Consider the following 10,954-nt stretch of genomic DNA (forward strand, 5'->3'; position numbering starts at 1 on the left):
AGGCACTGGAGGCCACAGGTCCCTTCCGTATTCTCCCCACTCCGTCCAAGACGATCACCATTTGCCTCAAACAGACACCAATTGCCTCATTTCACTTGCCAAGACGACTCCTGTAGCCCCTGCTAATCTTCTGGGCACGCACTTCCTCCTTGGATTACTATCCACCCCCAAATTCTGGCCACTGTCAGCCCATCTGAGGACCCTCCTTTGTGTCTGGGTACAAATATTAGCATCCTCTGCACAACCCCCCAAGGGACTGAGCCTCCATGGACCTTCTTTTGGTGCCAGTCTGGCACTGAACTGGCAGAATCCTCTGGGTGTTTTCGTTCTCATCACAGTATAAATTTTAAAGCAGGAGGTATTATTAGCAATGTTCGAGTACATCTTATACTCCTCTTGTCTAAAGTGGGAATAATAATACCTACCTCAGAGGGTTGATGGAGAATTAAGTGAGGTAATCTGCACCTACAATACAAGGCCCAGTCAATAAATATTTAGAACTTTTATTACCACTAATAACTTCAAAAATCCCAGTGGACCTCCCAAAATGTATCTGTGCTTCTGGGTATACTTAGCGAGTAAGATGATGGGAAATTAATGTGGATTCGATAATAATTTTAAATGAGGTCACGTTTTATTGGTTATGAAAGCATTACAATCCAATAGTCGCCTAGGAATGGAGAATAATGTTTATTTCCACTTTCAGAAAATGTGTGGCATGTCTGAGGATGTAAAGGTCCTTCGTAACACTCCCATGCCCTACCCTTCCCACCTGGGTCCTCAGGCTTCAGGTTGGAAAGCAGCTTGAAACTGTAAGCTGAAGGTGCACACTTTGGCAAATATTACACACGTGGTGTAACTCCTCTCATTTTATTTTTCCTTTAAGCACACTTTGTCAAACAAGCCAGAATACTAGCCCTGTTGTCAGCAGTTGCTACTGTTCATCCGTAGAAAGATCGGGACTTTCAGGCCATCTATTTTGTGGCAGAGAACTTGGAAGATATCAGGGCTGGATCCTGAGTATGGGGGCGGGGGGTAGGGGAAAGGAATCTCAGTGTGGCTTCGATCCCATCAGAGAAGGTGTGGGCAGACTGGAGAGGAAGGTAACTCATTCATTTATTCTTTGACTCAACCAACCTTTATTGAACACCCTACTATGTGCCAGGAACTGAATTTGGCCTAAGGACTCCCTAGCAGTGTGACCTGAGGCAAGTTAATTAATTTTCCCATTGTTAGACTGTCAGCTGTGACATGGGCATGTAGATTAGCTAAAACAGATTAGCTAAAATAGATTAGCCAAGATAACACGCACAAGGAGAGACACACAGTCAGCGATGTAATGAGTTTTAATTGCTGCTGCTGCTGTTCATGTTGAACACAGTGGATGCAGTGTTACCATCATGACATTTGGGATCAAATGGAACATGGAGAAAAGTGCACAGGAAATTAACAACAGCGATTAAGAGGAGAAGTAGACGGAGTGCTGTGAGCCCGTAGGAGAGGCATCTAATGCAGACCTCCTAGAAGAAAAAGAATTTTAGGTTTACAGTGAGACATGAAGGGTGGGTAGTACCTGTTGAAGAAAAATCATCCTGGCTCTTGTTAAAGATGGCCAGGAAGACTTTTTTCCAGGGGGACCACTGCAGTGTGGGTTCTGCAGTGGGAGACGTCAGGTTCAACTCTGAATAGTCAAGGGAGCGGGGATATAACCAAGGAGCTGGACGGAGGTCGGTGGATGGAAAACTACCCAGAGGGGTAGGATAATTCTGGCTAAACTGACCAAACAGGATTCTTGCTGAAGGCAGGTCAAGGTGATCAGATGTCACCTGGGAATGGTAGGGGATGAGGATGGTGATCAGATATTGAGGGGAGGGATCCTGGCTAAACTGACTTGGCAGGATTCTTGCTAAAAGCGGGCTCTACAAGGACAGAGGCACAGAGGCGGAAGCTCCAGTCAGTCTAGTCAAGCAGAGGGCTTAGAGGAATCTGATTAAAGTCTGGTTAAGGAGGGAATCTTTGTCAGCAGTTCCCTGGGGTAAAGGGGGTCAGATAGAAAGACAATCTCATGTGAAAAGACTCAAGGCAAATGGAATCACATTCACACCTCTCTCACAGTCAATAACCCATCTCCAAGAGAAGGATTAACTTTTGCTGCATATGGGAATCACTGAGGGATCCTTTAAAAATACTGATGCCTCGATCCCACCCCCAGAGATTCTGAATTAATTAGTATTGTAAGCAGCCTGGGGTCTGGGTTTGGTTCTTTCCCTAGCTTTATTGAGATATTATTGGCATAAAGAATGTCGTGTAAGTTGAAGGTGTACAATGTGACGATTTGATACATGTATATACTGCAAAATGTTTACCACAATAAGATCAGCTAACATATCCTTCACCTCACATAACTACCATTCTTTTTCTTCTTCGTATTATTACGGTGAGAACATGTGAGAGCCACTGTCTTGGCAGCTTTCAAGTCTATAACACAGTATCTTAAACTATGGTCGCCCTGCTGTACATTAGATCCCCAGAACGTATTCCTCCTGTAACTGGAAATATAAACACCATCTCCTCATGTTCCCCATCCCCAGGCCCTAGAAGCACCAATCTCCTCTGTTTCTATGAGTTCAGCTTTTTCAGATTCTACATATAAGTGAGATCACACAGTATTTTTCTCTGACTTATGGAACTTAGCATAATGCCATCAAGATTCATCCATCCTGGCAGGATTTACTTCTTTTTATGACCGAATAATATTCCATTGTGTGTATGTGTCCACTCATCTGTCAGCGGACACAGAGGTTGTTTTCATGTCTTTACTGCTGAGAATAATATAAACAGAGGGTGCAGATACCTTTATGAGGTAGTGACTTCCTTCCCTTCAGATACAGGTTTCCCCAGCCATCTGAAAGCAAAACATTTCTTTAGTAAGCTGAAATGGCATCAAGTGAAAAAAGCAATGACTATTAATTCGCATGAAAATATTCTTGAGCATTCCCAGACCCCAAAAATAACCTCTTTTAGCTTTTTTAATATTTTAGAACACACATCTTGCTAACGAAGGCACAAAATAAGTGCAGAGAAAGCACAGATACTCACAGACACAGTGCAAAACTCTGGGGGCTTGGTGCTGAGATGCTGAGTGTGGAAGGGGATGGGCAAGGCCACTGTTTTGCTGCGCGGGGTGGGCCGCTGGCTCTAGAACAGCTTGCTGCGAAACAAACGCTGAATGCTACATTTGCTTCTTGCTTTTATTGAAAAAGCGAAAATCCTCTTCGGATTTCTTTCAGTTTGCAAGAACAAGTAATGATGTAGGTCTTTCATCAATGGGAAGAGATGTAACATAAACTTTTGAAAATCACAAGATTCCCGGGTGCCTGGGTGGCTCAGTCGGTTAGGCGTCTGACTTCGGCTCAGGTCATGATCTTGTGGTCCATGAGTTTGAGCCCCGCATGGGGCTCTGTGCTAACAGCTCAGAGCCTGGAGCTTGCTTTGGATTCTGTGTCTCCCTCTCTCTCTCTTCCCCTTCCCCACTTGTGCTCTGTCTCTCTCTCTCTCTCTCTCTCTCTCAAAAATAAAGATTGAAAAAATTAAAAAAAAAAAAAGAAAATCAGAGGATTCCTTTCTATAGCTAGAAGTGGAAACTATGGAAGGCACAGTATTTCTATTTTTAACTTTTGGAAGAACCAGCATACTGTGTTCCACAGTGGCTGTACCAGTTTGCATTCCCAACAACAGTGCACAAGGGTTTCCTTTCCTCCACCTCCTCACCAGCATTTGTTTCTCTTGCCTTGCCATTCTAACACATATGAGGTAATGTCTCATCGTGACTTTGGTTTGCGTTTCCCTAGTGATTAGTGATGTTAAACACGTTTTCATGTATCTATTGGCCATTTGTATGTGTCCTTTGGACTTCAGAAAAATGTCTATTCAAATATTTTGCTGATAGATGATATGGCATAGACATAAAAGTATGAAAATTCATATAGAAGAAACATACCCCAACAGAATAAAAGCCTATATGACAAGCCCGAGGTTAAGATCATATTTGATGGTGAAAGGCTGAAAGCTTTCTTTCTAAGATGAGGAACGAGACAAGGGTGCTCACTCTCATCATTCCTATTCAACATAGTGCTAGAAATCCTGGCCAGAACACTCAGGAAAGACAAATAAAATAAAATAAAATAAAATAAAATAAAATAAATCCAAATTGGGGAAAAGGCGTAAAATTACGACATGATCAAATGTCGTTAAGTGACAAATGACATGATCTTCTATCTAAAAAAAATTTTTTTTAACATTTATTTATTTCTTTTTAGAGAGATAGAGGCAGAGTGCAAGAGCAAGAGAGAGAAATAGAGAGAGAGAAAGAATCCCAAGCAGCTCCGGGCTGTCAGCACAGAGCCTCATGTGGGGCTCAATCTCACAAACCGTGAGATCATAACCTGAACTTAAACCAAGAGTCAGACACTCAATCGACTGAGCCACCCAGGAGCCCCACGTGATCTTATATATAGAAAATCATAGGGGCGTGTGGGTGGCTCAGTCAGTTGTGCGTCCGCCTTGGGCTCAGGTGATGTCACGGTTTGTGAGTTGGAGCCCCACGCCAGGCTCTGTGCTGCTAGCTGGGAGCGTGGAGCCTGCTTCAGATTCTGTGTCTCCCTCTCTCTCTGTCCCTCCTCCGCTTGTGCTCTGTCTCTCAAAAATGAATAAATAAAAAAAAAAAAAAAAAAAAAAAAAAAAAAAAAAAAAAAAGAAAGAAAATCGTAAAGACTCTACCAAACAACTGTTTGAACTAAAAAATGAATTCGGTGAAGTTTCAGGATTCAAAACTGACATGGAAAAATTAGTTGTGATTCTATACAGAAAACCAAACTATCTGAAAAAGGAAATAAAGCAACCCCATTTACAATAGCATCAAAAACGATAAAATCCTTAGGAACAATTTAACCAATGAAATGAGAAAGTTGTACACTAAAACTATAAGACTTTGATGAAAGAAACTGAAGAAGACACAAATACGTGGAAAGACATCCTGTGCTCATGGATCAGAAGAGTTAATATTATCAAAATGTTTGTACTACACAAAACCATCTATAAATTCAGTGCAATACCTGTCAAAATTCCAAAGACATTTTTCACAGAAATAGAAAAACAAAACAAAACTAAACTAAAATTCGAGTGGAACCACAAAAGATCCTGAATAGCTCTGGGGTTTTTAAAAGCTCCCTAGGCGATCCTATTGTGCAGTCAAGGCTATGAACAACTAGCTCTTTTCACTGCAAGGATGGGGCCTTTACCCTCCGCATATCAAGGTTTTATCAGCTCGACTCCTATTATTTTCTGTAGGTATTAAATTAGTATCTGTTTTGGGGAACCAATGATAATCATACTGTGGTGGCACAGGCCACGTTTCTCAGACTTTAAACTGGTGAGACTCACCTGCCCATCTTGTTAACATGCAGATTCTGTTTTAATAGGCCTGGAGTGGGGCCTAATAGTCTATAATTCTTTTTTTTTTTTTTTAATATTTTAAAAAATGTTTATTTATTTATTTTTGAGAAAGAGAGAGCAAGAGCGAGGGAGCAGCGAGGTGGGGGTAGGGGTGGTAGACCGAGAATCCGAAGTAGGCTCAGAGCTGTTAGCCCAGAGCCTGATTCAAGGTTCAAACTCACAAACCACGAGATCATGATCTGAGATGAAGTTGGACATTTAACCGATGCAGCCACCAGGGCTCCCCTAAGATTCTGTATTTCTAGCAAGCTTCCAGGTGATATTAATGTTACGGACCTCAGACTGAAACTGGAATCTCAAGAACCTATATGTAAAGCTTTTCTAGTTTTTCTACATTTGAAATAATATATATACTCTCTCTATACTTTTTAACGTTTATTCATTTATTGGGAGGGGAGGGGCAGAGAGAGAGAGTCCCAAATAGGCTCAGAGGGACATGGGGCTTGATCTCACAAACCGTGAGATCATGACCTAAGCTGAAATCAGGAGTTGGATACTTAACTGACTGAACCACCCAGGTGCGCCTGAAATAATATATCTTTAAGTACACAGCATAACTGGATAGGGCATTCCTAAGGAGTACTGGAAGTACGAAGACAATATAGTATGACTATCCCTGATCAAATGATGTGCTTTACTAGACAGAGGCCAGTTACTAGTGATTTGGCTGTAAAATGAATAGCTAAACAACAAACTAGATTTGGACTATTGGTTTTCATTAGAAGAGTGGAAACACACATTTTCAGGGAACAGCTCCCCATGGAATATGGAAAACTACTGAGGAAGATGAGGTTATATATACAGCCACAGAGAGACCAATATAGCATAATTATTACCAGTTTGTCTCTGGATTCAGACTCCCTAGGTCTAAACTTGTTTCTCTCATTTTCTAGCTGTGTATAGTGGTTCAGAGAATTAAACTTCTCTGAGCTGCAGTTTTCTCCCTTGTGGAATCAAGAGAGTAAACGATTTCCATGAGTTGTGAAGATTAAGGAAGCAAATGGTTGCAAGAAGCTGAGGGGAGTGCATCTATGACACATAATTTGTAATCAGAAGTCAGCCAGGATTACCTGACTCCCCCTGGGCTGTGCAGTGATGCTGTGATTCTTGTGAATTTACTGCTAGTTCACTCTGTCTTCGAGAGAGGATTCTGCCCAAACCTCTGTTGTGGCCACATTGCTCTCTCTTCCTGTGTTTGATTCTTCAACTTTTTGCCGCAGAGCTCTTTATTCAGCTACTACTATGTGACAATCACTGCTAAGCACCAGGGTACAAAATCCAATGTTCTGTTATCAAGAAACCCAGAAAGGAGGGGCACCTGGGTGGCTCAGTCGCTTAAGCTGACTTTGGCTCAGATCATGATCTCACGGTTCAGTGAGTGGTTCGTGAGTTTGAGCCCCAACAGCTCAGAGCCTGGAGCCTGCTTCAGACTCTGTGTCTCCCTCTCTTTCTGCCCCTCCCCTGCTCACACTCTGTCTCTCTCCTTCTCTCAGAAATAAATAAACATTAAAACAAAATTTAAAAAAAAAGAAAAGAAAAGAAACCCAGAAAGGAAAGTGAAACAACATCAAGAATAATCATGATGATTATTTGTGTTTTTTTTTAAGCCTATTTATTTATTTTGAGAGAGAGAGAGAGAGAGAGACATAAAGAGAGCAAGTTGGAAAGGGACAGAGAGAGAGGGAAGGAGAGAGAATACCAGGCAGGCTCCATATTCTGCGTGGAGACCACTGCAAGGCTCAATTTCACCACTGTTCACAACTGTGAGATCATGACCTGAGTGGAAATCAAGAGTCAGTAGCTCAACCAACTGAGCCACCCAGGCCCCCCAATCATGATGATTATTTGTGATTAGAACTATCAGACAGGAATGGACAGAGGGTTGGAAGATCACAGAGTACTCATTCTACCTTAGTTAGGAATTGCCTTTGGCTTTCTAACTAAGAACTGCAACGATGCTTTATTGTAAGTGTTCGCCCTTTGATCTGTAAAACCCTTATTTGCAGTTTTGGGCCATCTAAAACTAAGCAGTGTTAAATTGAGTTAATAATGTACCATTGAAGTTCTACATTTTGAGTCTACTGAAAATAACAGATATAAGCTAAGATCCGCTTTCAGAATATAATTCTATTTTCTGTCTTCTAAGTCAGGGATCAGCAAGTTGTTTTCTATAAAGAGCCAGATGGTAAATACATCAGATTTTGTGGGCCACACATATATTCAATTCTACCCATGGATAATCCATAAGTGATTGGGTGTGGCCGTGTTCCAATAAAGCTTTATTGACAAAAGCAGGCATCTGGCCTAAGGTCTCACTTTGTGCACCCTCCCATCTAAGTGCTCCTATTCACATGGCACACAGTAAAGACAAGAAAGGATTCCATACCTTCAAAGAAAAAAATGACCTCACTGTTTAATTTTCATTTATTATCTTCATCTAGTCATGAAATGCTTGTTTTTCATAAATCTGTAAATTGCCTTATCTAGAAAAGTGTTTTCATCATCATTTTTGATACTGTAATTTTCTTTAGTATCTACAGCTGTTTCCTACGGCAGCCAGAAAAACTATAGAAGGAAAACTTCAAATATTGTAAAAGAATTCTTTCTTCTTTTTTTTTTTTTTTTTTTTTTTTTTTTTTTTTCCCCCCCCCCCCCTCTTTCTTTTACCTTAATAGGCCTCAGAAAACAATGGTTAAGAACATGAACTTTTGCTAACCACCCAGGGTCAAAGTCCTGGCTCCACCATTTATTAGCTTGTGACCTTGGGGGAGTTCTTAACCATTTGGTGCCTCAATTCTTCATCTATAAAATAAGAATATTAATAGTTTTTACCTGGTAAGTCTATAGCGGAGACTGATTCAGATGGCCCACATAATATGAATAGAACGTAATAAGCACTCAATAAACATAGCTATTATTTTTGTTCTTTCCCCCCTTCTGCATATGGAGGGCATCTGTACCATGTGCTTGCTTCTGTTTCTGCCAAGAAATATGCTCTGAAGCATGAGAGGACCTTCTCAGCATGCTACAGTCCCATCAACTGCAGCAAAGATGTGTGGAACTCACTCTAGAAAGTCAAGATGGTCCTCAAACAAATGGAAGCAAATTTATAATAACCCTGCTTTAACCTTGAAGAAATTCCTTAAGCCTCAGCTACACATCTTGGGGCAACCTCCATCAACTCTGAGGTGTTTAGTTCCAAGGCAGTTAAATGAAACATCAGGAGGGTCATAAGCGTGTTCGCACAAGTCCCCTTTGACTCTTCACATCACGTTTAAAGCATGAGTATTTGACGGTTATTCTTGAAAGGTTGTTTGGTTTCATTGTTGTTGATTCTGCTTCATTTCTACTGTCATTGTTACCTCTACTAAGATGGGTTACGCGGTTGGAGTCAAAGCCTCTCACACATACATTTGGAATATACATATGCATTTTCACTAAAGGCCTATAAATCCTCTCTTTTGCACATTCTCCAATTTTCCAGCAATCACCATGCTTTGTGGCCTTGAGCCAGGTTAGAGCACCATAGAGAGAGACAGTCTTGTCCAAGAGACTGTCAAAGGGCATTCCAACTTTCCCGGACGGGTAGTCCTTCAGTCAGGTCCTAGGTATGAAAGTGCTTTGAAAACTAGGAAGCAGGAAGCAAAAATTATGTATAAAGTACCTTCTTTGTGTTTGGCATCCTCTAGAATATACCGTCCAGTTGAACTTTCCACAATAATGGAAGTGTTCAATATCTGTGCTACCCGATATAGTAGCCACAAGCCCCATGTGGCTCTTGAGCATTTGAAATGGAGCTAAAGTTTTCACTGTATTTAATTCAACTCATTTAAATTTAATTAGCCGCGATGAAGTTATGCAGCATGCTGCATGTGTTAAAACAAAACAACTTGTAAGGCGAGTAGTATATACCTATTCTCCTTTACACAAGAGGGGGAAATCTCAGAGAAGTTGAGGAACTTTCCAAGAATCGCAGACACGCAAGTACCACATGGTCAGGCAGGATTTATTACCTCCCTCTCCATGCCATTTCCAGGGTTTTTTCTTGCATATCAAACTGTATAGCATTGTGCTAGAGCATTAGATGAGATGAGATGAGGTTAGATGATTACCATTATTCTTTTGAAATCTGTCATTACATCAACTGAATACTGTTTATGCAGATAGAATCACTCTAACCCATTCTCTCCAGCAAAACAAGGTTAGCTAACATGACTTGGACCTACGGAGAGAACTCACAACTGCCTACGGATAATCCAGTACCTACTCCCCTTGGAAGACACTTCAGAGTAGGTCTTACCCTTGTGTTTCCATACTCACCACTGAGACAATGGACAATGACCTCAAAAAAACAGTTAGCTATCACAGCAAGCTGGTAGTTTGGGGGCAGCAGCTCATTCCTTCCAACAAAGTTACACTGAATTGATTTCCCAACACATGTTTATAGATGTGCTCTCCTGAGTTCCACACACAGAGAGCCATTTCCCTTTTCAACAGCTTGTCTGGTTACATCTTGTAGTAATTTATCTGTGTGCTCCCTGCCAACTGGTTCGTAGGGAAAACATGTTTGATGCATAACAATAGATCATTTGGGGATAAATCAAACTCTTAATGAAGTCCTGCTTCTCTTCAGCAAGGCATTTCACTCAGAAGAGTCTCTTGGGATCCAGTGACGTGAGGACAGGGAATGTGGGTGCCCCAATCTGTGAAACAAGTAGGTGCAGAGAAAGCTGGTTTTCTCCAAGACAAGACTAACGACACAGCATCCCTGGGGTCCCTTCTCATGGAGTCCAACTGAAACCACTGACGTTGGATTGGAGACTGGAGCCTGGAGACAGTTCAGATTAGACCTATGTTTGGAAGAAATGAGAGATCTATTTTGCCCAAAGCCTCACACTTTCCTTGGAGGGACGCCATGGCCGCCCACACACCCTTGTCTTTCCCAGTTCCTGTAAGGAAAAAGAAAGTTACAAGGAGATAGAAAGTAAAAAGAAAAAGGAGGAAAGAGAAATGAAGAAACAGTGAGCAGGAAGAAAGGGAGAAAGAATGGAGAGAAGAAATACGTAAATAGGTGAATTAGGTTTAGTAAAATTTAAGTAGGTTTCCATTTCCATTTCAAACCGTACTATCATAAACATCGTTACCAATTAGTTCTAGTTGCATCCCTGCCAAGTGCCAGACGCGATGTGAGGTATTCCTAGACTCTAAAGACCAAATGAGACTTAGAAAGCTTGAGAAAGCAGCAGTTAATTCCTACAGAGTCCTTAACCTGAGAATCTACACCACACATGCTACTAAGAAAGTCTCTGATCTTACAGCCATTTTCCTCTGGATATCCAGAAGTGAAGGAGTCGGAGGCTAAACAGTGGAGAGCAAAGGCATGAGAGAGTCAAAATAACCGATATGAAATTTTTAATCATATCAGTCTGTCCTCATTTGA

General features: G+C 41.3%; 1 long non-coding RNA gene across 1 annotated transcript; it reads right to left on the reverse strand.

Annotated features, from left to right (window-relative positions):
• Positions 1-1,328: 1,328 nt before the first annotated feature.
• On the reverse strand, positions 1,329-10,231 carry LOC121041036 (uncharacterized). Its single transcript, XR_005795530.1, has 3 exons — positions 9,835-10,231; positions 2,855-2,905; positions 1,329-1,520 (listed from the first exon to the last, which is right to left on the reverse strand). It is a non-coding gene; the product is annotated as an uncharacterized LOC121041036 (long non-coding RNA).
• Between the last annotated feature and the right edge of the window lie 723 nt (positions 10,232-10,954).

This window comes from Herpailurus yagouaroundi, unplaced genomic scaffold (assembly GCF_014898765.1).
Source record: "Herpailurus yagouaroundi ecotype Mexico unplaced genomic scaffold, PumYag 182, whole genome shotgun sequence".
Classification (NCBI taxonomy): domain Eukaryota; kingdom Metazoa; phylum Chordata; class Mammalia; order Carnivora; family Felidae; genus Herpailurus; species Herpailurus yagouaroundi.